Consider the following 24,840-nt stretch of genomic DNA (forward strand, 5'->3'; position numbering starts at 1 on the left):
TTTCTTTTGATCATCATGTTTTAGCTAGATTTTGGTCCCTGTCAACCAACTCTCTTTAGAGTCATATACCTCAAACACCAATAGTGGGTCCCTGAGCACCTCCAAGCCAAGCTAATTTATTGTGGATTTTTTTTTTTTTTGGTCTTTTTGCCTTTTCTAGGGCCACTTCCCACAGCATATGGAGGTTCTCAGGCTAGGAGTCTAATTGGAGCTGTAAATGCCAGCCTATGCCAGAGCCACAGCAATGCAGGATCCGAGTCATGTCTTCGACATACACCACAGCTCACAGCAACGCCGGATCCTTAACCCACTGAGAAGGCCAGGGATCGAACCTGCAACCTCATGGTTCCTAGTCGGATTCATTAACCACTGTGCCATGATGGGAACTCCTATTGTGGATTTTTCTTAAATCACTGCACCTACTCTTCTTTTAAATTTAACATGGCTTCCAGGTACTTGGGAATGAATACTTTAGGCTAATAACAATGATGTGTATACTAAGATATTCCAACCAAACAGATTCAGATGTATTGTATAGACAGTCCTAATATGGATAAAGAAGCAATGATAAATCTGGGTCAATACATTTTCATAAGAAAAGTTTGAGGAGAAGTATTCAAGAAAAAATAAAAGTATGGCAAATAGTTATCTTTGTTTTCTCTATATTCAGCATTCTAAAGAAACAGTTGTAATTTTGAGGGAATAAAATCTTAGTATTCATTCTTCATCATCTCTCCCAAGAAATGAGTTGTCATGGCTCCGATAAATCAACATATTGTCCTAAAATCAATTTCAGCAAAGCACAGACTTGCACAATTTCCCAGTTTGGGTTGGGACTTCGTTTTCCTCAAGACTGCCTCCCAAAGTTATCCCAGGTGTGGAACAATAAGGAAGGGTCACTTAGGGGCCTCCCCCCAGTGTCTTCCAGAGAATAGTCCTGGAAACAGTCTGGGGATTCATTCTTCCCTACCCCACAGCCAGTCCTTCTCATACTCTTCACCCCAGTGGAAAAAAGAAGATTCTCTCTCTCAAGCAGCTTTATACATAGAAACACACCAAGACATGGTAACTGGTTATTCTTTTGGTTTATATATTTTTTCATGTCTTTATTTAGAAATCTAATCACACTGTAATCTACTCATGCTAAGTGAAATACAGTAGCTGACTTGTTTTATGTTGTGGATTGAATAATATTTAGAATGTGCTCTTATAGAGAGTTTGGGATTTTTTTTTTCTGTTTCACCTTTGCACTATTCCCAAAAGATCAAAATGTTTCCTTTTAGACGATGATGTCAATTTCTCTTAATTAAGGTACTTTAAAAAACCATTTACATCAATACTGGAACACAAGAAAAAGATGATTAGTCAATAGCTAATCAATGTGGTTAGTAGTTGGCTGGCTTTATAAATTGAAATATAAAGGAACCCGAATACTGCAAGGATGCTTTCTGTGTGTCAAGCAACATCCTGTTCTTTTTCTGTGTCCTTGCTGAGCTAGAAACCAGACTCTTCATATATTATTAATCTAGGTGACATTTAGTTTCAAATTCAGTAGAGTAATATATTTAAACCCTTAGTTGTTTTAATGCGTAAAAATAAAGATAATATACCCTGAGAACACACTAAGCGCAATAGTCAAAACATCCCCCAAAAAACTCTGCTTAAACTTAAATAATGGGGTCACACCCTTATTTAATTCCTTACATAAAATATAATTTTATGAGTTCTTTCTCTGTAGCCTTTTGAATGTTGACATTCCTGTGTAAAATTCAAGTCTTTATTACGTATTCAGTCTCTCATGTGTACTATTAAATGGAGGGAAAAATGTTGTCATGCAAAGTTAAGTAATTTAATTTTGATCATTCAGTACATGATACTTAATCTTCTGAACTTAAATTACTTTCTAGCTGCATAATATCACAATTTCTTAAAGCAGTGACCGCTAAACAGTCACCACCAAACCACATACAGCTCTTTTGTCTCTTGACAAATATATAATTCAGAGAAGGCTCAGCATGCTAATGATGATGGACATCCGATTCAAAATAAACACATATTTTAAAGGTTCTAATTCCAAGAGTCCTGCAAGTGCTATTCTAGATTTTTCATGTTGACATGAAGTGTCTCCTTCAGATTAAAAGAAGGTTCACCTGTAACTATTATGTGAATTCTGAAAAGTGGAAAAAAGAAATCAGTATGCCTTTCTTGGCAGGGTCCCTTCACAGCTGAGAAAATGAATGTGAGCGGGGGATATTAGATCATTAAACAACAAAAACATTTTCCATGGCAGTGGTTGGTGGAACCAACATGCTTTTCCATTTTATTCTTACTTTTGTAATTCCTCTATAGAAATCTATTTATTGGAGCAAAATCTCCTTATTCGAAGAGTATTGTATCTTAAACACACATCCAAAATGCTAACCCTATGTTTTAAACAGCGTGATTATAATTTGCTATTGAAAAATATTATCTCTTATTGCACTGGTACTTTTATAAACAGGAACCTGAAGATAAGACAACTTGGGAATGTTACAAATAACCCACAGTACCTGTTCCTGTAACTCCGATTCTGTGTTTTCAAACAGGAACGACTTGCTGTTTTCAGCTGGTCTGGAAAGAGTCGTGCAAAGGAATAAAGGTAACAAGGGGAAGGAACTATTTCATACCTGTTCCGCTGTTTCAAAGTAAGCCGCTGCTCCTTTCCATCGTTCCCATGCGAGGTTAAGCGGGTCAATGGCGTCAAATTACTTTTCGTTTGTTACTCTATCAGCCAGTTGGTTATCCCTCTGGAAAACATAACAAAGAGAGAATAAAACATGCATGACCATAAAGGCTGCCATTACAAGGCATCCAGTGATAGCAAAATGCAGCTACCTCTAATTTGATCATTAGTCAGCCAGTGCTTGGCTCAGCCAAACGCTGCTGTGGAACCACCTCCAGGTTTCCACCAGAACTTTCAGTTAAGAAAACGTACTTTCTCCTGACATGCAGAGTAGGTTCTTTTATTTATTTTTTATTGAGATACAGTTGACATATTAGTTTCAGGTGTACAATGTAATGATTCAATATTTGTATATATTGTAAAAAATCACCACTGTAAGTCTAGTTAACATCTATCACCATATATAGTTACAGTTATTTTTATTGCGATGAAAACGTTTAAGGTTTACTCTCTTAGCAACTTTCAAATATGCAATACAGTATTATTAACTATAATCCCTATATTGTACATTATATCTCCATGACATTTATTTTATATCTAGAAGTTTGTGCCTTTTGACCAGCTTCACCCCTTTCACCCACCAGTCACTACCACCACTGCCTCCCCAAAACCCCCCACTGCTTATGGCAGCCACCAATCTGTTTTCCATATCTATGAGCCCAGGGCTTTTTTTTAAATCCACATGTGAGATTATATGATATTTGCCTTTGTCTGAATTGTTTCACTTAGCATGATACCCTCAAGGCCATCCATGTTGTCATAAATGGCAATATTTCCTCCTTTTTTATGGCTAAATGATTTATACCACATATTCTTTATCCATTCACCCACTGATATGCACTTAGGTTGTTTCCATATCTTGGCCATTATAAATAATGCTACAGTGAACAAGGGGGTGCAGGTTAATATTTCTGTTTCCTTTGGATAAATACCCAGAGGTGAAATTGTTGGATCATATGGTAGTTCTATTTTTAACTTTTTGAGGAAACTCAGTCCTGTTTTCCATAGTTGCTGCACCAGTTGATATTCTTATATCACCTGTGCTCAAAGGGCTCCATTTTCTCCACATTTCACCAACGTTTATTTTTTGATGATAGCCATTTGGACAGATGTGAAGTGATATCTTATTATAGTTATGACCTGCATTTCCTTGATGATTAGTGATGTTGAGTACCTTTTCATATACCTGATGGCCTTCTGTATGTCTTCTTTGGAAAAATACCTGTTCAGATCCTCTATCCATTTCTAAATTGGATTGCTTGCTTTTTGCTATTGATATGTGTGAATTCTTTATATTATATTTTAGATAACCCATTATCAGATAAACAATTGGCAGATACTTTCTCCCATTTAGTAGCTGCCTTTTCATGTTATTGTGGTGTCTTTTGCTGTGCTTTTTAGTTTGACATATCCTCACTTGTTGGTTTTTACTTTAGTTTCCTTTACTTTTGATATCAAATCCAAAATATCATCATGAAGACAGATGTTGTGAAGCCCACCATCTGCGTTTTCTTCTAGGAGTTTTTTGGTTTCAGGACTTACATTCAAGTTTTTAATCCATTTTGAGTTGATTTTTGTGTACAGTGTAAGATAGTGATCCAGTTTCATTCTTTTGCATGTGGCTATCCAACTTTCCCAACACCATTTATTGGAGAGGCTGTGCTTTCCCCAGGGTATATTCTTGCCTTCTTTGTCATAGATTAATTGACCAAAGAGACATGGCTTTATTTCCAGGCTTTGTATTCTGTTCAGTTGATCTGTGTGTCTGTTTTTACATCAATACTCTACTGTTTTGATTACTATAGTGTGAAGTCAGGGAGCATGATACGCCGAGATTTGTTGTTCTTTCTCAAGCTTGCTTTGGCTACTCAGGGTCAAAATGGGTTCTTTTAAATTTTATTTTCCTTTGGTCTAAGGCTAGTACTAATCAGTTGCTTTAAAATTAGTGGAAAGACCATGTAACATTAATAAGGGGGAAACTGAAATTGCTCACTACATTAATCCAACTATTTTCATATCTTATCCTAATCTTAGTTGAGACACTGAGTCAAGGAGGTCCCGTTATGGCTCAGTGGGTTAAGAACCTGACTAGTATCCACAAGGATGCGGGTTTGATCCCTGGCCTTGCTTAGAGGATTAAGGATCTGGCATTGCCACAAGCTGTGGCATAGGTCGCAGATGTGACTCCGATCTTGCATTGCTGTGGCTGTGGCTGTGGCGTAGGCCCACAGTGGCAGCTCTGATTTGACCCCTAAGCCTGGGAACTTCTATATGCTATAGCCGTGGCCCTAAAAAGAAAAAGAGAGAGAGAGAGAGACACTGAGTCAAAGTGGTAACTGAGGTGGTTTTTAAGAATTAGGGATTTCTTATTAAAATAATGCTTAAACTCTCATATAAAATGAAAAGTCACAAGAGAGAATAGTTCCCTATGGATTTGAGTAAGATCCTGTAGACTGAAAAAGACAGGTGTTACTCCTGAATTTTGCAAAATGGGGTCTGGTTCCTGAAGCTGAAGGTAGAGTTTAAGTTTGTGTCTTAGCATGACAGGTAGCAGAGCCTAGGGCTATTGCGTGTATACATTTCAGAGCACTTTCACCTCTAGATGGCATTGGTTTTCTTAGATAAAAAGGCTGTGTCTTGGAGATGCTCACCTCCAGCCAGAGTTTGGGAAGCCACCCATCATCATGCAAAGAAATAGGGTGGGGAGTGGGGGGAACTAAAGACATTTGGAACTAAATACCCAAGTTCCAGCTTCACTTCACTCTAGGACAGCATTGTTTTTTAAGAAATTAAAATATAGTTAATTTACAATGTTATGTTAGTTTCAAGTGTACAGCAGTCATTCAGTATATATACACACACACATACGTGTGTATATGTACATGTATATTCTTTTTCAGATTCTTTTCCATTATAGGTTATTACAAGATACTGAGTATAGTTCCCTGTGCTGTACAGTAGATCCTTATTGTTTACCTGTTTTGTATATAATAGTGTGTATATATTAATCCTAAACTCCTAATTTATCTCTCCACCCACCCTCCCTATCCCCTTTGGTAACCATAAATTTGTTTTCTATGTCTGTGAGTCTGCTTCTGTTTTGTAAATAAGTTTGTTTGTATCATATTTTAGATTCCATATATAAGCTATATCATATGATGTTTGTCTCTCTGATTTTGTTCACTCAGGATGATAATCCCTAGGCCTATCCATATTGCTGCAAATGCAGTATTTCATTCTTTTTGTGGCAGAGTAGTATTCCATTGAGTGTGTATACCATGTTTTCTTTACCCATTCATCCGTCGATGGACACTTAGGTAGCTTCCATGTCTTGCCTATTGTGAATAGTGGTGCTGTGAACACTGGAGTGCATGTGTGTTTTCAAATTAGAATTTCCATCTTTTCTGGATATATGGCCAGGAGTGGGATTGCAGGATCATGTGGTAACTCTAGTTTTAGTTTTTGGGATTTTTTTTTTGTTTGTTTGCTATTTAGGGCCACACCTGCAGCATATGGAAGTTTCCAGGCTAGGGGTCGAATTGGTGCTGCAGCCATGCAGGATCCAAGCCACATCTGTAACCTACACCATAGCTTATGGCAATGCTGGATACTTAACCCACTGAGCGAGGCTGGGGATAGAACCCACATTCTCATGGATAATAGTTGGGTTCGTTACCACTGAGCCACAACAGGAACTCCCTATTTTTAGTTTTTTAAGGAACCTCCATACTGTTCTCTACAGCAGCTGTACCAATTTACGTTCTCACCAACAGTGTAGGGAGTTTCCCCTTTTCCCGTACCCTCTCCAGCATTTATCATTTGTAGACTTTTTTGATGATGGCCATTCTGACCAGTGTGAGGTAATAACTTATTATAGTTTTGATCTGCATTTGTCTAATAAATAATTAGCAATGTTGAATATTTTCATGTGCCTTTTGGCCATCTGTATGTCTTATTTGGAGAAATGTCTGTTTAGAGCTTCTGCCCATTTTTTGATTGGGTTGTTTGGTTTTTTTATATTGAGCTGTATGAGCTATTTGTGTAAAATCCATCATTTTTATACAATCACCCTCTTATTAAATCACTGCTTTTTAATTTTTTAAGTATTGAATACACTGAGTTTATAATTAAGTATTGCAAAACTCTTAGGTGAAGTAGAACTGTAGCTATGTATCTTATTCATCTAGTCTTTCAACAGTTAGTTACCTACTTGATCCAGGCATTGAGCTAAGTGCTACAAGTATCCCAGCAAACAAACCAAAATGCAGACTCTGGGTTTGTACTTTATAACCTGCAGCAGAGACAGATATTGATCAAATGATTGCTCAAATTAAGGATATAAGTGAGACTTTGGAGAGATGCTGTAAGACCATGTGATCGGTGGAGCAGGGGAAGATCCTGCTTCCCTGAACAAAATAGCCATGCAGACATCTGAAAAGAATTAGATGAAGGGGTTGTTTGTAGAAGCAAATGTATTCTAGGCAGGTGGAAAAGCATATTCAATGGCTCTGGGCATTTCAATTGAAGAAATAAAAGATTTGTGCTGATGTGTGCTATATTACATAGGATATCAGCACATGGCTGTATACCTATGGCTTCTGATAGATAATCTAGAGATATAGCCAGAGATTAATGGAATCATATTCCATTTTAAACTGGTGAGGCTTTCTAAAGGTGGAGAGCTTCAAATAATGTCAGTAAAAGGCAATAACCCATGGTAAGCACATAAATAACTCTTTGATGCAAAATGCACTAATAAGTGTATTCTAAAAGCATTGAATCATTGAAGTTTGAAGAAGGGAACTTCATTGAAACCAACAGTGAAGCCAATAGCTGTTTTTTTGTTTGTTTGTTTGTCTTTTTAGGGCTGCACCCGTGGCATATGGAGGTTCCCAGGCTAGGGGTCTAACTAGAGCTGTAGCCGCCAGTCTACACCACAGCCGCAGCCACAGCAATGCCAGATCTGAGCTGCATCTGTGACCTACACCACAGCTCACAGCAATGCTGGATCCTTAACCCACTGAGTGATGCCAGGGATCAAACCTGCAGCCTCATGTTTCCTAGTTGGGTTCGTTTCCACTACGCCATGACAGGAACACCTGTTTTTTTGTTTTGTTTTTTTAAGATGGGAAAAATTGATAAAGCTTTTAGCCAGGCTCATCAAGAAGAGAGGATCCAAATAAAGAAAATGAGAAACAAAAGAGGAAGAACAGCAATCATTATCACAGGGATACAAAAAACCACAGGAGAACACTATGAACAGTTATATTCCAGCAAATTGGACAACCTGGAAGAAATGGACAAATTTCTAGAAACATACAACTCTCTAAGTCTAAATCAGGAAGAAAGAGACAATATTAACAGACTGATCACTAGTAGTGAAATTGAATCTGTAATTAAAAAGCTCCTAGGAAGCAAAAGTATAGGACTGAACAGCTTCATAGGGGAATTTAGAAAATATGAAAAAGAACTAATATCTATCCTGCTCAGACTGTTCCAAAAAATGAAGAGGCTGAAGTACTCCCAAATTCATTCCACTAGGCCACCATTATTACCCTGATACCAAAGCCAAAGGCGCTACAAAAAAAGAAAACTGTAAGCCAATATCTCTGATGAATATAGATGCAAAAATCCTCAACAAAATATTAGTAAACCAAATTCAACAGTATATAAAAAGGATCAGGTTCTCAATGTGGCTCAGCGGTAAAGAGCCCAGCTAGTATCCATGAGGATGTGAGTTTATTCCCTGGCCCTCTTAGTGGGTTAAGGATCTAGCATTGCTGTGAGCTGCAGTGTAGGTCGTGACATGGCTTGGATCTGCTGTCGCTGTGGCTGTGGAATAGGTTTTCAGCTGCAGCTCCAATTCGACCACTAGCCTTGGAACTTCCCCAGGCATAGCCCTAAAAAAAAAAAAAAAGAAAGAAAGAAAAGGATCATACACCACGATCAAGTAGGATTTATTCCAGTGATGCAAGGATGGTTCAGTATTTGCAAATCAGTGTGATATAGCACATTAACAAAAGGAAGGGTAAAAATTATGTGATCATCTCAATAGGTACCAAAAAAGCATTTCACATAATTCAACATTCATTCAAGATTTTTAAAAAGTCTCATCAAAGTTGGTCTGGAGGGAACATATCTCAACATAAAGGCCATTTATGACAAACTTAGAGGTAACATCATACTCAATGGTAAAAAGCTGAAAGCCTTTCCTCTAAAGTCAGGAGCAAGACAGGGATGCCCACTCCCACCTCTTCTGTTTAATATACTGTTGGAATTCCTAGTCATAGCAATCAGACAAAAAAAGAGAAATAAAAGGCATTTAAATTGGAAAGGAAGAAGTAAAACTGCAGCTGTTTGCTGATGACATGATACTATATGTACCAAAGTAGATACCAAAGTCTCCACCAAAAAACTACTAGAATAAGTGAATTAGCAAAGTTGCAGGATACAAGACTGTTATAGAGGGATCTGTTGCTTTTGTATAGATTAACAATGAACCATCAGAAAGAGAAAGAAAGAAGATAATCCTGTTTAAAGTCATATCAAAAAGAATAAAATACCTAAGAATAAACTTAACCAAGGAGATGAAAGATCTATACTCTAAAAACCATAAAACTTTGATGAAGGAAATTGAAGATAATACAAAGAAATGCAAAGAAATATATCGCATGTTCTTGAACTGGAAGAATTAATATTGTTAAAATTGCCACACTGCAATTCCTGCTGTGGTGCAGGATCTCACTGCAGCAGCTCAGATCACTGCAGAGGTGTGGGTTCAATCCCCAGCCTGGCACAGTGGGTTAAAGTATCTGGCATTGCCACAGCTGTGTGGCGTGAGTCATAGCTGTGGCTTGGATTTGATCCCTGGGCCAGGAACTTCCATGTGCTATGACTATGGCCATTAAAAAAAACGGTGGCCATATTACCTAAAGCAATCTACAGATACAATGTAATCTCTATCAAAATATCCACGACATTTTTCACAGAAGTAGAACAAATAATCCTAAAATTTATATGGAATTACAAATGACCCCAAATTGCCCAAGCAGACTTGAGACAAAAAGAACACAGCTGGAGCTATCATGTGCCTGACTTCAGACTATACTACAAAGTTCGTAAGCAAAACAGCATGGTACTCACATAAAAACAGACACATAAGTCAATTGAACAGAACAGAGAGCCCAATTAATAGTCAGTTAATCTACAACCAAGGAGACAAAAGTATACAGTGGAGAAAAGGCCGTCTCTCCAATGAGTGGTTCTGGGAAAACTGGACAGCTATATGTAAAAGAATGAAGTTAGAACGTTTTCTCATACCACATAAAAATAAACTAAAAATGGACTGAATACCTAAATGTAAGACTGAAACCATAAAACTGCAAAAAAAGAACATAAGCACAACACTCTTTGACATAAGTTGTAGCAATATTTTTTTGGATCTCCTAAGGCAAAAAAAAGCAAAAATAAACAAATGGGACCTAATTAAACTTAAGAGCTTTTACACAGCAAAGGAAACCATCAACAAAATGAAAAGGCAACCTATGGATTGGGAGAAAATATTTTCAAATGACGTGACTGACAAGGTAATATGCAAAATATACAACTCAACATCAGAAAAAAACCAATGCAATTAAATATTGGCAGGACTGAATATTTTTCCAAAGAAGATATACAGATGGCCAATAGACGCTTGAAAAAATGCTCAACATTGCTAATCATCAGAGAAATGCAAATCAAAACTACAATGAGATATCACCTTGCACTTGTCAGAATGGCTGTCATCAAAACAACACAAGTAACAAATGTTGGCAAGGACATGGAGAAAAGGGAACTCTCTTATGCTGCTGGTGGGAATGTAAATTGATGTGGCCACTATGAAAAACAGTACAGAGATTCCCCAAAAGCCTAAAAATAGAACTACCATATGATCCACCACTTCTACTGTTAGGTATGTATCTGAAGAAAATAAAAACACTAATTTGAAAAGATACACTCATCCTTGTGTTCATATTAGCATTATTTATAATAGCCAAGATATGGAAGAAACCCAGATGCCCATTGACAGACAAGTGGATAAAGATTGTGTGTGTGTATATGTGTGTGTGTATACAATGGACTATTACTCAGCCATAAAAAGAATGAAATTCTGCCATATGCACAATGTGGATGGACCTAGAGAGTATCATGCTTAGTGAAATGAGTCAGAGAAAGACAAATACTCTGATATCACTTATATGTAGAATCTGAAAAATAAAACAAATGAATAGAACAAAAGTAGACTTACAGATATACAGAACAAACTAGTGGTTACCAGTGGGGAGAGGAAAGGAGGGAGGGGCAAAATGGGGGTATGGGTTTAAGACATACAAACTGCTATGTATAAAATAGATAAGTAACAGGGATATATTGTACGGCACAGGAAAATATAGCCATTACTTTGTAATAACTTTAAATGGAGTATAATCTATAAAAATACTGAATCACTGCTACACACCCAAAGCAGTGTAGGAGTTCCCACCGTAGCTCAGCGGAAACAAATCTGACCAGCATCCATGAGAATTCAGGTTCGATCCCTGGCCTCGCTCAGTGGATTAAGGATTCGGCATTGCCGTGAGCTGTCATGTAGGTCCTAGATGTGGCTCAGATCCTGCATTGCTGTGGCTGTGGTGTAGGCCAGTGGCTACAGCTTCAATTTGACCCCTAGCCTGGGAACCTCCATATGCCACAGGTATGGTCCTAAAAAGACAAAAAATAAATAAGTAAATTAAATGCTGAATCGAACATTGAATTACAAATGACAGAGAATCTTCTCTTATAAGTGCACATGGCCAGATGGCTCCTGCAGCAATCACAGGCCTGGGAGCAAGGCAGTCCTTTATGTGCCTTCTGGGCCCACCACACCAAGCAGATCACTGCCTTGCACCGATTTCTAGTGTCCATAGTGGATTCTCCAGTGGTGCATTTCAACTAACTCATTACGATAATGGCAATGACTTTGTGCCTTCTATTGTAGATATACATTTTCCCCTTATTTTGCCAAAGTTGTCCGTTTTGGATGAACTAGGGCCCACTAAATTGTAAATCAACTCAGCACAGATTTTTTTTTTTTTTTTTTTTTTTTTTTTGTCTCCAAAGCCACCTTCTATCTCGTATAGTGTTACTTTACTGTCGACCACATGTCCCTGCTAAGGACAGTCTCACGCTCTGCTGAATGCCTTTGGAAGGTGCCCAGAATTGAGTAGGTAGAGCTGAGCGGCCTCTCCTGGTGGGTGAAGGTAGACAGGCCCCTTTCTGAACAAGTTACCTAATCAGATGCAGATTCTTCTACAGCTGCGTGCACACACACATCATGGTTTCTAGGCCTGAGGGTTTAGATGGCTTCTGCTGGTCTCCTCCCTGCTGCCCACTTAGGCAGGCACGTGCACAGCTTGGGCTCTCCTCATAGGCCTCACAGCTCCAGAGCTGAGCCCAGCTGTCCCTTCCCAAGGCCTCACCACCAGTGTCAAGCCTCCCATAGGCATCCCCAACTGCTCTCCTGCTGTTCCTTCCAGACTCTTCCATGAGTCATACAGTTTCCCATAATGCTCCAGAAACCATGAACATTCTGCCAGATGTCCTCACAATCAGGCCGTCTGTGGGAGCTGGTCCCAGACCGCACACACACAGTCTGGTCAGCGGCCCCCTGTCACCAAAGCCCCCCTAGGTCAGGGTAACAGCCATTAGGGGCTCAGCCCTCCTCACAGGGTCTCCTCTCTCAGGCTTCTCCATTCTCTCAGGGCCAGGCCTCACCCCCAGATACTAAGTGGAACTCAGGAAACCAGTTTTAAATAACTGGCCTGGAAGTAACTAGCTGGGTCCCTACACAAGTTAGCTTCTGACCTGGGACACATTCTAAACCCTCCCGAAAAGCTGACTGGAGCTCGTCAGATGGGGTGGGAGGGTGAGTGACAGGTGCATCCCCACGGAGGAACCCTTGGCTGGGTTCCGCAGCCTCAGGCCCCAAGTCTTGGACGTCTGGAAAGTGCCCTCAGTAGTCTTCTCTGTAACTTTCTTAGAGACCTAGGCAAAACAGTCAAATGAACAAATTTTCAACATTTGTTCTCAACGTGCAAAAGGCAAGGCAGAGCAGCTATTCCGTGAGACTGCGTCGCCCTCTGGTGTTCAAATAGTAATGAACTGAAAACAGGGTTTTAACTTTGAAATATTCTTTGCCCTGAATCACCTGGTTTTTTGTTTTTCTTCTTTTCTTTTTTTTTTTAAGTATCCTGACGCCTCTCCCTCAGCCACCTGAGATTCTGGGACTCGCCAAAAAAAAAAAAAAAAAAAAAAAAAACACTCATGGAAACCTCAGGGTGGGGCAAGCCATGTCTAAAGGGGATACCACCCTCTTGCTGCATTCTTCTGACGCTGAAGTTTTGCAGTAGTTTTGAGTAGCTAGTAAGTTAGGGGATTTAAATTAGAATCTTATTTTAAAAATCTGTTTTGAAGCTTTGGTCTGAAGGGGGAAACTTGGGGGCAGTTATTGAAATTCTGAAGTCTCAGACCCATTGGTTGGACCAGGACAGAAGAACCAACAGAGATCCAGGCAGCAGATTCACAAGCAGTGAATCAGGGCCTGCTGGCTGTGCTGGGGAGGCAAAGGCCAAGAAACATTCCCTCTCTGTCTGGCACAGTGCAGAGGTCCCCAGATGGCAGGTCTTAGTCAGGTTTTCCTTGCCCAGCAGGGTGTGCTAAGTGTTTTATTTAAAGGAAGACACACACATTCCAGTCTGAAATGGTTACCCTGGCGTCACACTCAGCAACCTTGACCCATGAGGCATCTGAGTTTACAACTCTGGGTTACCACCTAAAAGAGGAGGCAGCATGTCTACACTTACAGCATCATCCGCAGTACAAGGCAGCTAACAAGGAGCAGGTGACGGCCCAGAACATGTGCTGGTGGAGGTGGAGGGGTCGTTCCCTGGGAGCCAGAGCACAGGGAATAGGGACCTTTCTTCCACAGTTCTCCATGGGGACTTCCACTTGCCTTGTGCCCAAATTTGATGGCATGGCAGGTGTTTCCATTTTCTAGCAATGCTGAGCAAGGATAGTTCAGACTGGCTGATTTGTAGCGATGGAAGTGTATCCTCTCACAGTTCTGGAGGCTGGAAGTCTGAAATCAAGGTCTTGGTCAGGATGGTTCCTTCTGGTGGCTCTGAGGGGACGTCTACTTCACAACATCGTCTTAAGTTTTCTGGTGTTGCTGGGAACCCTTGGCGTACCTCGGTCTCTGCCTCGCCCGCCGTGGCGTCCCCCTGAACCTGCGCCCTCATGTGCTGTTCCCTGTGTGTATCTGTTGGTGCGGATCCTGTCATAAACACTACAGTTACACCGGATTAAGGACTCGCCCTACTCTAAGATGTCCTCATCTTCACTGACATCTTAATTACCTGTACCAAAATCCTGCTTTCAATAACATCACATTCACAGGGACTGGAGGTTGGGACCTATCTCTTTTAGTGACACAAATCCACACAGGACTGTAAGGTGGGACAGATTTGAAGGTTATATTTAGGCCTACTCAGCAGTTTGCTGGAAAATGTTTAACAACTGGATCTCCAGGGGGAGAAAAAGCCCTAGTGTGTAGTGTTTGCAGATTTCCATGATGTAACTATTCCTCCCAGGCTTATTTCAAGGTACCAACTTAATACCTAGTTTGCAGAAATTCCAGGAAATTTAAGAGTGCATGGCCCTCATCCACTGGTACTAACTAGATCCAGCCTGCCCTTGAACCTATTATATTTTAAAATATCAACAGCTAAAAGGTGTTATCCATATAATTTGTCTTATATGTTTACATATTGAGGCCAAGATGCCCCTATAGCTTTTGATTATCTGTATATAAAATGACCGATTGTGTATCGTTCTATCAAGTTTTAAATCTGTGTGTGCCTTTGGGCCATTCTGTATCCTGAGCCTCCCTTACCAGAAGCAGCATCAGCATCAGCCTCCCTTACCAGCCCTTCCAGACACCCTGCGCACCCGCCGCCCCCAGCTGTGACGTCCCTGCACAAGTCCTGTTCTCCCCATGGCCGTCCCTGGGTCTGACAGCTCACCCATATTCTCTCAGGACCCTGGCACTCAGCTCTCATGCAGTCCTCCCAGCCAGCACCCTCTCCCACATGGCTCCTTGCCCTATTCAGACACCTGCCTGTCCTCTAGCTTACAAACTTGAACTCCAGCCTCCCCCATGATTGCCTGCCTCACCAGCCAGCCCCACCCCCACCCCCAAGTGCATGGTACTTACGTCTCACTAATAATTCTAGCTCCCCAAATCTATCAGCCTTGTTCTTTTCTTCACCCCTCTCCTCATTCAGCATAGTCTGACACCACTGAAACTCTAGTATTCCCTTGTCCATACTCCTAATTCCTTCTCCCACCCCATCCAGTATTCAGTTGTTGAGCCTCTGGTGAGGCAGATGTTACCACCAAAGACCATGGTCTCCAATCCCAGCTGCAGCCCTGCCCCATACGCTGTGTGTGTGTGTGTGTGTGTGTGTGTGTCCCAGGGGAACCATAATCCTTCCAACATTCTCTGCCACCCTCCTCCCGAACTCTTACCTCACTTCCAACAAAAGATATTGTGTCCTACATCACAGGGAAAAATATAGAGTACTCTATTATTTACAAAATATTTTCACATGTGTTCATTTGACCTACATAGCAACTGGGACAGATAGGCAGGGAAAATGTTCTTGTTCCCATTTGACAAACCAAGAACCTGAGGCTCAGAGGAGTTTTGTGTGAGCAGACGGTTATGAACAGAGCCTGGATAGGCGCACGCGTCTCCCAGCTCCAAGAATCTCCAGTCAAGCAGTGAAATGGATATTTGTCCAAGGGCAACAGCAAGTCCTTGGCAGCCAGGACAAGCACCAATGTCTCTGAGACCTTTCTTTTTTTTTTTTTTTTTTTTTTGATTTATTTTTTTCCCACTGTACAGCAAGGGCATCAAGTTATCCTTACATGTATACATTTTCCCCCCACCCTTTGTTCTGTGCAATATGGGTATCTAGACATAGTTCTCAATGCTACTCAGCAGGATATCCTTGTAAATCTATTCTAAGTTGTGATGAGAAGCCCAAGCTCCCGATCCCTCACAACCCCTCCCTCTCCCATCAGGCAGCCACAAGTCTATTTTCCAAGTCCATGATTTTCTTTTCTGTGGAGATGTTCATTTGTGCTAGATATTAGATTCCAATTAAAAGTGATATCATATTATATTTTTCTTTGTCTTTCTGACGAATTTCACTCAGTATGAGATTCTCTAGTTCCATCCATGTTGCTGCAAATGGCATTATGTCATCCTTTTTTATGGCTGAGTAGTATTCCATTGTGTATATATACCACATGTTCTGAATCCAGTCATCTGTTGATGGACATGTGGGTTGTTTCCATGTCCTGGCTATTGTGAATAGTGCTGCAATGAACATGCAGGTGCATGTGTCTCTTTTAAGTAGAGTTTTGTCCGGATATATGTCCAAGAGTGGGATTGTGGGGTCATATGGAAGTTCTATGTATAGATTTCTAAGGTATCTCCAAACTGTTCTCCATAGCAGCTGTACCAGTTTCCATTCCCACCAACAGTGCAGAAAGGTTCCCTTTTCTCTACAACCCCTCCAGCACTTGTTTGTGGACTTATGAATGATGGCCATTCTGACTGGTGTGAGGTGGTGCCTCATGGTAGTTTTGATTTGCATTTCTCTTATAATCAGGAATGTTGAGCATTTTTTCATGTGTTTGCTGGCCATCTGCATATCTTCCTTGGAGAACAGTCTATTCAGGTCTTTTGCCCATTTTTCCATTGGTTGATTGGCTTTTCTGCTGTTGAGTTGTATAAGTTTCTTATATATTCTAGAGATTAAGCCCTTGTCGGTTGTATCATTTGAAACTATTTTCTCCCATTCTGTAAGTTGTCTTTTTGTTTTCTTTTGGGTTTCCTTTGCTGTGCAAAAGCTTTTCAGTTTGATGAGGTCCCATGGGTTTATTTTTGCTCTTATTTCTATTGCTTTGGGAGACTGACCTGAGAAAATATTCATGATGTTGATGTCAGAGAGTGTTCTGCCTATGTTCTCTTCCAGGAGTTTGATGGTGTCCTGTCTTATATTTAAGTCTTTCAACCATTTTGAGTTTATTTTTGTGCATGGTGTGAGGGTGTGTTCTAGTTTCATTGCTTTGCATGCAGCTGTCCAGGTTTCCCAGCAATGCTTGCTGAATAGACTTTCTTTTTCCCATTTTATGTTCTTGCCTCCCTTGTCAAAAATTAATTGACCATAGATGTCAGGGTTTATTTCTGGGTTCTCTGTTCTGTTCCATTGGTCTGTCTGTTTTGATTCCAGTACCACACTGTTTTGATGACTGTGGCTTTGTAATATTTTTTGAAGTCTGGGAAAGTTATGCCTCCTGCTTGGTTTTTGTTTCTCAGGATTGCTTTGGCGATTCTGGGTCTTTTGTTGTTCCATATAAATTTTTGGATTCTGAGACCTTTCTTATCCATCTCCAGAGTGTGCTGCCTTCTTGGCAATGGTGATATTGCTCTCAAAGCATCTGAGATTCATTTCCCCGTTATGTTTAAAAGATTAAAAAGTAGAATGATCTTGAAAACAAGCAATTTTACTTTCCTTTCTTTTGAGAGTTGTTCTCGCCAATGATTTTTTTCCCTGTGTAAGTATTTATTTGATTGTGTTCTCAGAGCCTTGGCTGAAACGAGCCCATTTGCCCTCAGCTTCTATCCTCAGGTTCACAGGCTCTGGAAACACCACCAGCAAGGAGAGAGAGAGATCCAGACCATGGATCTGATCTAGAAATATCGTTTTGCAGAGCCCAGATGTGTGCCTGCTGGCCTGTGGAAGGTGCCGTGGGGAATCCTCTGGGTGGAGTCATGCAAACTTGCTGTCGAGCTGATTTTGTAGAAACACATGATGTAAGCCAAAGCCACTTCCATTGGGAATGGGGGCCACAATGAGTCATTCACTGCAATTCCAGACAGATGGGACTCGCAGCTCTTTCTGGGGCCTTCCAGTGAAGCCTCCAGACCAAGGGGAATCTGCTTCTGTCTATAAAAAGGTCCACCCTATCCCAGTTTCTCTAGCAATACTTTGGTTTGTTCTGCACCTCCATCGTTGTCCATTGCTGTACATGGAGGCAGACATGCAAAAGAGGTGCTCATCTCCCTTGTCATCTGGTGCAGCCTGCACATCTGCCCCTCAGATGCTGCCTTGGAGATATGCTCTCCTTCCACCCATCTCCACTGGCTGGGACTGGGAGGCAGCCCTGCCTCCAGCACATCAGAACTGATATCTATGAGGACACCAGAAGCGCCGGACTGGGAAGCGAAGGACTTGGCTCCTACCCATGAATTTGGGTAAGAGGCAGGCAGCCCCCACCCCCACACCAGAGCCTCAGATTCCTCCTGTCTGGGGCAAGAGGCTTGCTGTGGCCCAGCTAACTCGCCAGCACAGTAAGGACTGCTTATGTTGTCACAACAAAGGGGACTCCCAGAAAGCAACCCAGAGAGTCCTACAGGGAGAGGGGACAGAGGAGTCTCCTTTAATAGAGATTGATTTAGGGCTCCCAGGAAGTGCACCCCTGGACAGCATTTCCTGAGAGTGCTGGTGGAGGAAGAAAGTGAGGAGCAGCGGCATGCCAGGCCGCAAGGAGCAACCCAGACGAGGGGAAGCCCAGACCTGTTCCATGGGTGAGTCAGCAGACACCTGCAGAAGTATCCATGAATACTCTAAACTGGCTTCATGGGTAGTTCTGGGGAGGAGTAGAACAGGATTGGATTGTCCCACAAGGACATTTAAGGCGATGAAGGGCACTCTTGGTGGTTCCAAGGATAGTGCTTTAAGAGGGACGTCTCATAGTCCCTGCCCTTGGCGGCCATGGATGACAGGGTCCCCCTCTCTCTCCCCCAGCAGAGCGTGGTGGTGGGGAGAACATGGGTCATTGTGAACATTAGCTGTTATTACCCATGCAAAGCACAAGCATGAGACTTTCAATAATGAGTAGCACCTAGTTGTGTTCTGGGGAGGACCTCAGAGGGAAGGAAAGTAGAACCCTCCTATAGCTCCAAGTTGCGCTCAAGTCCAACGTGTTCAAAACTGTGAAGACAAAATTGAGCCCCTACCCGTGCTACCCTGAACATTAACCGTAGCCAGTGCCTTCAGATCTGTCTCACCCCAAGGGGGGAGCCTCAGGACCATGGAGAGTACAGCATCAGGGCTGGGAGGCGGTGATTACACCAGTTAGGAATTCACAGGAGTCATTTAGACCTGGGTTAGAATATTACTTCTGCCATTTATTAGCTGTGCCACCTTAGACAAGCTATTTCAACTCTCTGAACCTCAGTTTCTTCATTCTAAAATGTACAAACATTTATTGAATAAACTTCTGTTGAGAAAATGGGAATAAGACTGCTTTCCCTATGGGTCTTTGTGGAAATTAAATGAGATAATTTTTTAGCCTATTGATGACATAATAGGTATGTTTGTTAATTTTATGTACCAACTGGACTGGGCCATGGGGTGCCTAGATGTTTGGTCAAACGTTACTCTGGGTGTGTCTGAGAGTGTTTGCGGACGAAATTAACATTTGAATCCGTAGAACCCGAGTATAACAGATTGCCCTCCCTAAGTAAATGGGCCCAATCCAATCAGTTGAAGATCTTAAAACAACAAGATTGACCCTCCTGTAAGTAAGAGGAAATTTCCTCCTCCCAGACTGCCTTGGGCTGGGACATCAGTTTTTTTCCTGCCTTTGGACTTTTAACTGAAGTATTGGCATTTCCTGGGTCACTAGCCTGCTGGCCTTTGGATTGGAGCCACACCATTGGCTCTCGTGGGTCTCCAGCATGCTGACTACAAAGCTTGGGACTTGTCAGCCTCTGTAATCGTATTAGCTAATTCCTTATAGTAAATAATATACAGATATATGGATAGATATTTTTCCTATAGGTTCTCTTTTGCAAGAGAACCCTAATACAGCAAGTGCAAAATAACCCTGAAAAGGTTGTTTTTATGATTGCTATTTCTGTTATTTCAGAACTCGGCGAGACATGTTGTCTATACATAAAGCTGATTGAATTTATGTTGTTTAAGAGACAGGAAATGCTAATAATAGCCTAAATAACATTTGTTATTCATATTATTTAAGATGCCTTTGATCATCTACAACAAACATAACATATATGCATGTGTATATCAAGATACTATATGCACATTATGTTTATATATGTATGTATATCATAATGTTCATTATATGTTATATGAAATTGCATATATAATTTTGACAATATTATTACTTTAATCTCCGGGAAAGACATTTTGGATATGTATTCATAGTTATCTTCTTGTTTTCATGTCTTTCGAAAATTTTAAAATTATATAATTTGTACTACTAATGTTTATACTGAAGATTCTTAACTATGATGAAATCGCTGAAATGCAAACTTGACTTTCATCTAAAGATGGTAAAGAACACCCCCAGAGGCTTCCTCTCTCTGCAGTCTGCAGAGGTAGTGAAGGACCCCAGTACAAAGACAAGCGTGGACCCAGAGAAAGCTGCCACTGCGAGACTAGGCATCAGGAAGAGGTCAGTGGCGGCCAAGGAGGGTAGAGCAAGTCCACTTTGACTTGAGGCTGGAGATGTGCTGTTCCCCGGTGATAGGAGGGACCTTAAAATGATTCATAAGGAAAGGAAAGATGCAGTCAGAAGAAACTGAATGTTCAGTGACTTCGTTCCCGGTGGGAATAAAGGTCATAGGGCTCCAAAGGGTATTTGATCAAGAATTGTACAGGCCATGACTGAGAAAGGATAATGTAGGAAGCAGACGAGGAGAGCTCGGGGTGGTGTCAAAGGACATTTTTTTGGTTTTCTGGTGATGACCATAGTAGACCCTCTGCAAGGAATGCCAGGAAGCCTTTGAGGGACACCAGTGACCTGGCAGGCAGGAGACTTGCCTCCTAGTCAAGGCTTTCCACTGAAATCCAAGCTGGGAGGAAGAAAGGGTCTGATCACAGTTTTCACTGTGAAGGGCAATAGAGGTTAAAATGCCCAATGATTATTTTTATAAAAATAGTAGGAAGACTATCAGGGGCAATACTTAGAGGCACAGATGCCTGTTTGCCAAGATTTATTGAGTTCCTAGGTACCCTGGGAACTCTTACACATGAATGAGACCCAGGCCCTGTATCAACTGCTGTGCCCTCTAAAAGCAAAGTGTCTGAGCCACTATTGACCAGCCTTGTTGAAAGTGTCATCTCTGAGAAAGACAGATCCACTACTCTGAGCTTCATTCTGACTCACAAAGAACTAGTCTCTGATTAGCAGTGGGGCTGTGACGCTTTAGAGTTTATAACACCCTTGGTGTGGCTGTATAAGTAAAGGATTTTCAAAGAACATTCCACAGATTTAGAGAAAAGATTGGTCTTTTGCTCAAGGAATATGAATCTAATAAGCCAAATTGATGCTTCCAGCAGAGATGACACCATGAGGGAAGCAAACTTAGGGTGTGCTAAATTTGTGCAGCTGCAGAGGGAGTTCTCTTACTTCAGATCTGAAAAGAGACCTGTGTGAAAAGATGGAAAGAGAAATGCCCTAGGGTGGGACTCTAAGTGGTTTAAAGCAATAGCACAACAGGGGCTGAGGATGGTGGCTGAGGATAAGGACAGGTAAGAGCACTTGAAAGCCAAGTTTGATTTCAGTATAATCAGTAAGGGGTTTGAGAGACAACTGCAGGAGTAAATCATTGTAGACATCAAAAAGAGTGAGGCACATCTACACAAGCTTATATAAAAACGGTGTAACAAAATACACTTTCACAGTTTAAAAAAAGCAAGGCATATGTATACTAAACTATTTTTTAAGAGTGAATCTCTGTGTGCATAATACAGACTTGGACACATTTGTGTACACATAGAACATTTCTGGAGAGGGTGTAAAACTTGCAAAAGCTCCTTGAAGGAAAAGGACTAGGGACTGGGGTGGGAGGGAGAATTGTTTTTCATAGCATAACATTCTTCACTGTTTAATTTTTTTTTACAACATGCACATATAACTTTTCAATTTAAACACTTTTAAAAATTGAATTATAATTGGTTTACAATGTTGTTCCTCAATAGAAAAGTGATTCAGCTATGTATACACGCACACATGCACACACACATATATATGTATACGCACACACACTCATATTATTTTCCATATGGTTTAATCACAGGATACTGAGTATAGTTCTCTGGGCTATAACTAGGATCTTGTTGTTTATCCATTCTATATATAACAGTTTGCATCTGCTAATCCCAAACTCCCAGTCCATCCCTCTCACCACTCCTCTCTCCCTTGGTAACTGCAAATCTATTCTCTGTGAGTCTGTTTCTGTTTCGCAGATAAGTTCATTTGTGTCATACTTTAGATTCCATATACAAGTGATATCATACGGTATTTGACTTTCTCTTTCTGATTTAGTATGGTAATCTCTAGGTTACTGCAAATGGCATTATTTCATTCTTTATGGCTGAGTGGTATTCCATTGGAAATATATGGATATATATTATATATCCTTTATTCATTTGTCAGTGGACACTTAGATTGCTTCCATGTCTTGGCTGCTGTAAATAGTGCTGCTGTGAACAATGGAGAGCATGTATCTTTTTGAATTAGAGTTTTCTCCAGATATATGCCTAGGAGTGGGATCACTGGGACATATGGCAATGCTATTTTTAGTTTTTTGAAGAACCTCCATACCATTTTCCATAGTGGCTGAACCAGTTTCTAGTCCTACTCTGTAGGAGGGTTGCCTTTTCTCCACACCCTTTCCAGTATTTGCTATTTGTAGACTTTTTAATGATGGCCATTCTGACCAGTGTGTGGTGGTACCTCATGGTAGTTTTGATTTGCTTTTATCTAATAATTGGAGATGTTGGGCATTTTTCTGTGCCTGTTTGCCATCTGTATGCCTTCTTTGGAGAAATGTCTGTTTCAGTCATCTGCCCATTTTTTTGATTATGTTATTCTTTTTTTTATTATTTGTTATTGAGTTGTTTGAACTGTTTGTATATTTTGGAAAGTAAGCTCTTGTCAGTCGCGTCGTTTACAAATACTTTCTCCCAGTCTGTAGGTTATCTTTTTTTTTTTTTTTTTTTTTTTTTTTTTTTTGTCTTTTCGTTGTTGTTGTTGCTATTTCTTGGGCCGCTCCCGCGGCATATGGAGGTTCCCAGGCTAGGGGTTGAATCGGAGCTGTAGCCACCGGCCTACGCCAGAGCCACAGCAACGTGGGACCTGAGCCGCATCTGCAACCTACACCACAGCTCATGGCAACGCCGGATTGTTAACCCACTGAGCAAGGCCAGGGACCGAACCCGCAACCTCATGGTTCCTACTCGGATTCGTTAACCACTGCGCCACGACGGGAACTCCTGTAGGTTATCTTTTCATTTTGTTTACGGTTTCCTTTGCTGTGCAAAAGCTTGTAAGTTTGATTATGTCCCATTTTTTTATTTTTACTTTTATTTATATTGCTTTAGAAGACTGATCTACGGTTTATAAATAGCATTATTCATTTCTGCCATGTCCTCTCTATAGCTTTTGTATGTGGCGGAGGCGGGGGGGGGTCTATTAAGTTATTCCAATTCCAGGAAATATGCTGAACAATCCAGTGCAATTGTATTTTTATCATGGTCTTTCATTTCTTTTTTAAAAATAGAAATAAAATATGCCCTTTTAATCCTAAAAAAAAAAAAAAAAAGAAGACTGATCTAAGAAAACATTGGTACGATTTATGTCAGAGAATGCTTTGCCTATGTTCTCTTCTAAGAGTTTAATGGTGTCATGTCTTATATTTAAGTCTTAAAGCCATCTTGAATTTATTTTTGTGTGTGGTGTGAGGGTGTGTTCTAACTTCATTGATTTACATGAGGTTGTCCACCTTTCCCAACACTACTTGCTGAAGAGACTGTCTTTTCTCTGCTATATATTCTTGTGTGGGTTTATTTCTGGGCTCTCTATTCTGTTGATCCATATGTCTGTTTTTGTGCCAATACCACGCTGTAAAACAATACTTTTCCATTAAACTATGTGAGAGGCAGGATCGCCAGTGCTGAGAGGGGCCCGCTGCTTTGAGCAGCTGTGCACTGTCAGCATTTAACACCCCACCTCTGTGCCTTTTTAGTCTGCCTGTGACCAGTCTTCCCCTTTCTGGCCATACTCCCTCCACTTCCAGTTTTCTCTTCCAGAAATGTAGAAGAAATCCTTATGCCTCCTGTTTCCTACAGGATAAAGTCTCCTTAGTGAGGCATTATCAGGAAGTGATACTGAACCTAGTACAGCACCATTTCTGGGCTTTTTCTCCTTCTCCACTTGAGCCATGCCTGGTCAATCAACGAGGTCTAATCAGTTCTCCTTTCTAAAGCTCCCTGAAGGCCACTACCTTTCTTACTTCCTGCTGTCACTACCCTGCACCAAGCTCATCACCTCCTTTGCTTACCCTACCAGCACCCTGACTGATAGTCCTTTCTCCAGTCTCTCTCCATTCCCACCTGTTCTCCAGACAATACATTACTTTAAAATGCAAATAGTATCCTGTCACTTCCCTGCTTAAAACCCTTTAAACTGGCCTACTGATCTTAAGCTAATATCCCAACTCAGCAGGGCCAGCCTCTGTCTCTTTCCCCAACACCTCCTCCCAACTTCTTCCTCTCAAACTTGGACCCAATTTCCACCATCTACTGTGTTCCTTGAACACCATTCTCTCTTTCCTCTGAGTCTTTGACATTCTGGTCCCTGTCTTAAAACATTCTTCTATTCCCTTCTGCCTGGTCTTCCAACTCCCTGCCCACCCCATCAATTCCTCAGTGTAAATAAGAAGAATGTCATGAGAAGATCATAAATAATGGAGGAAGAAAGTGGCCACCCCTTTGAGAAGGAATCCTGCAGGCGTTCAGCTGTAAGAAGAGACCTGCATGAGAAAGACCATAGAGGCAGAAAAGTGGGGGGCAGGCTGGAGACTGGGGAGCAGAGGGACCCCTCTGGTGCAGGGGGTGGGGGCAAGAGAAGGTGAAGGACTTGGAAAGCCAATATAA

General features: G+C 41.1%; 1 protein-coding gene across 1 annotated transcript in view; it reads right to left on the reverse strand.

The window, feature by feature from the left end:
- The window catches only part of DNAJC5B (DnaJ heat shock protein family (Hsp40) member C5 beta), an 83,465-nt gene that overhangs the window by 52,810 nt on the left and 5,815 nt on the right, over positions 1 to 24,840 (reverse strand). The window contains exon 2 of the mRNA NM_001206401.1: positions 2,667 to 2,786. The gene's annotated coding sequence lies outside the window, so the exon portion shown is untranslated. The remainder of the gene's footprint in view (positions 1 to 2,666; positions 2,787 to 24,840) is intronic.

This window comes from Sus scrofa, chromosome 4 (assembly GCF_000003025.6).
Source record: "Sus scrofa isolate TJ Tabasco breed Duroc chromosome 4, Sscrofa11.1, whole genome shotgun sequence".
NCBI lineage: Eukaryota > Metazoa > Chordata > Mammalia > Artiodactyla > Suidae > Sus > Sus scrofa.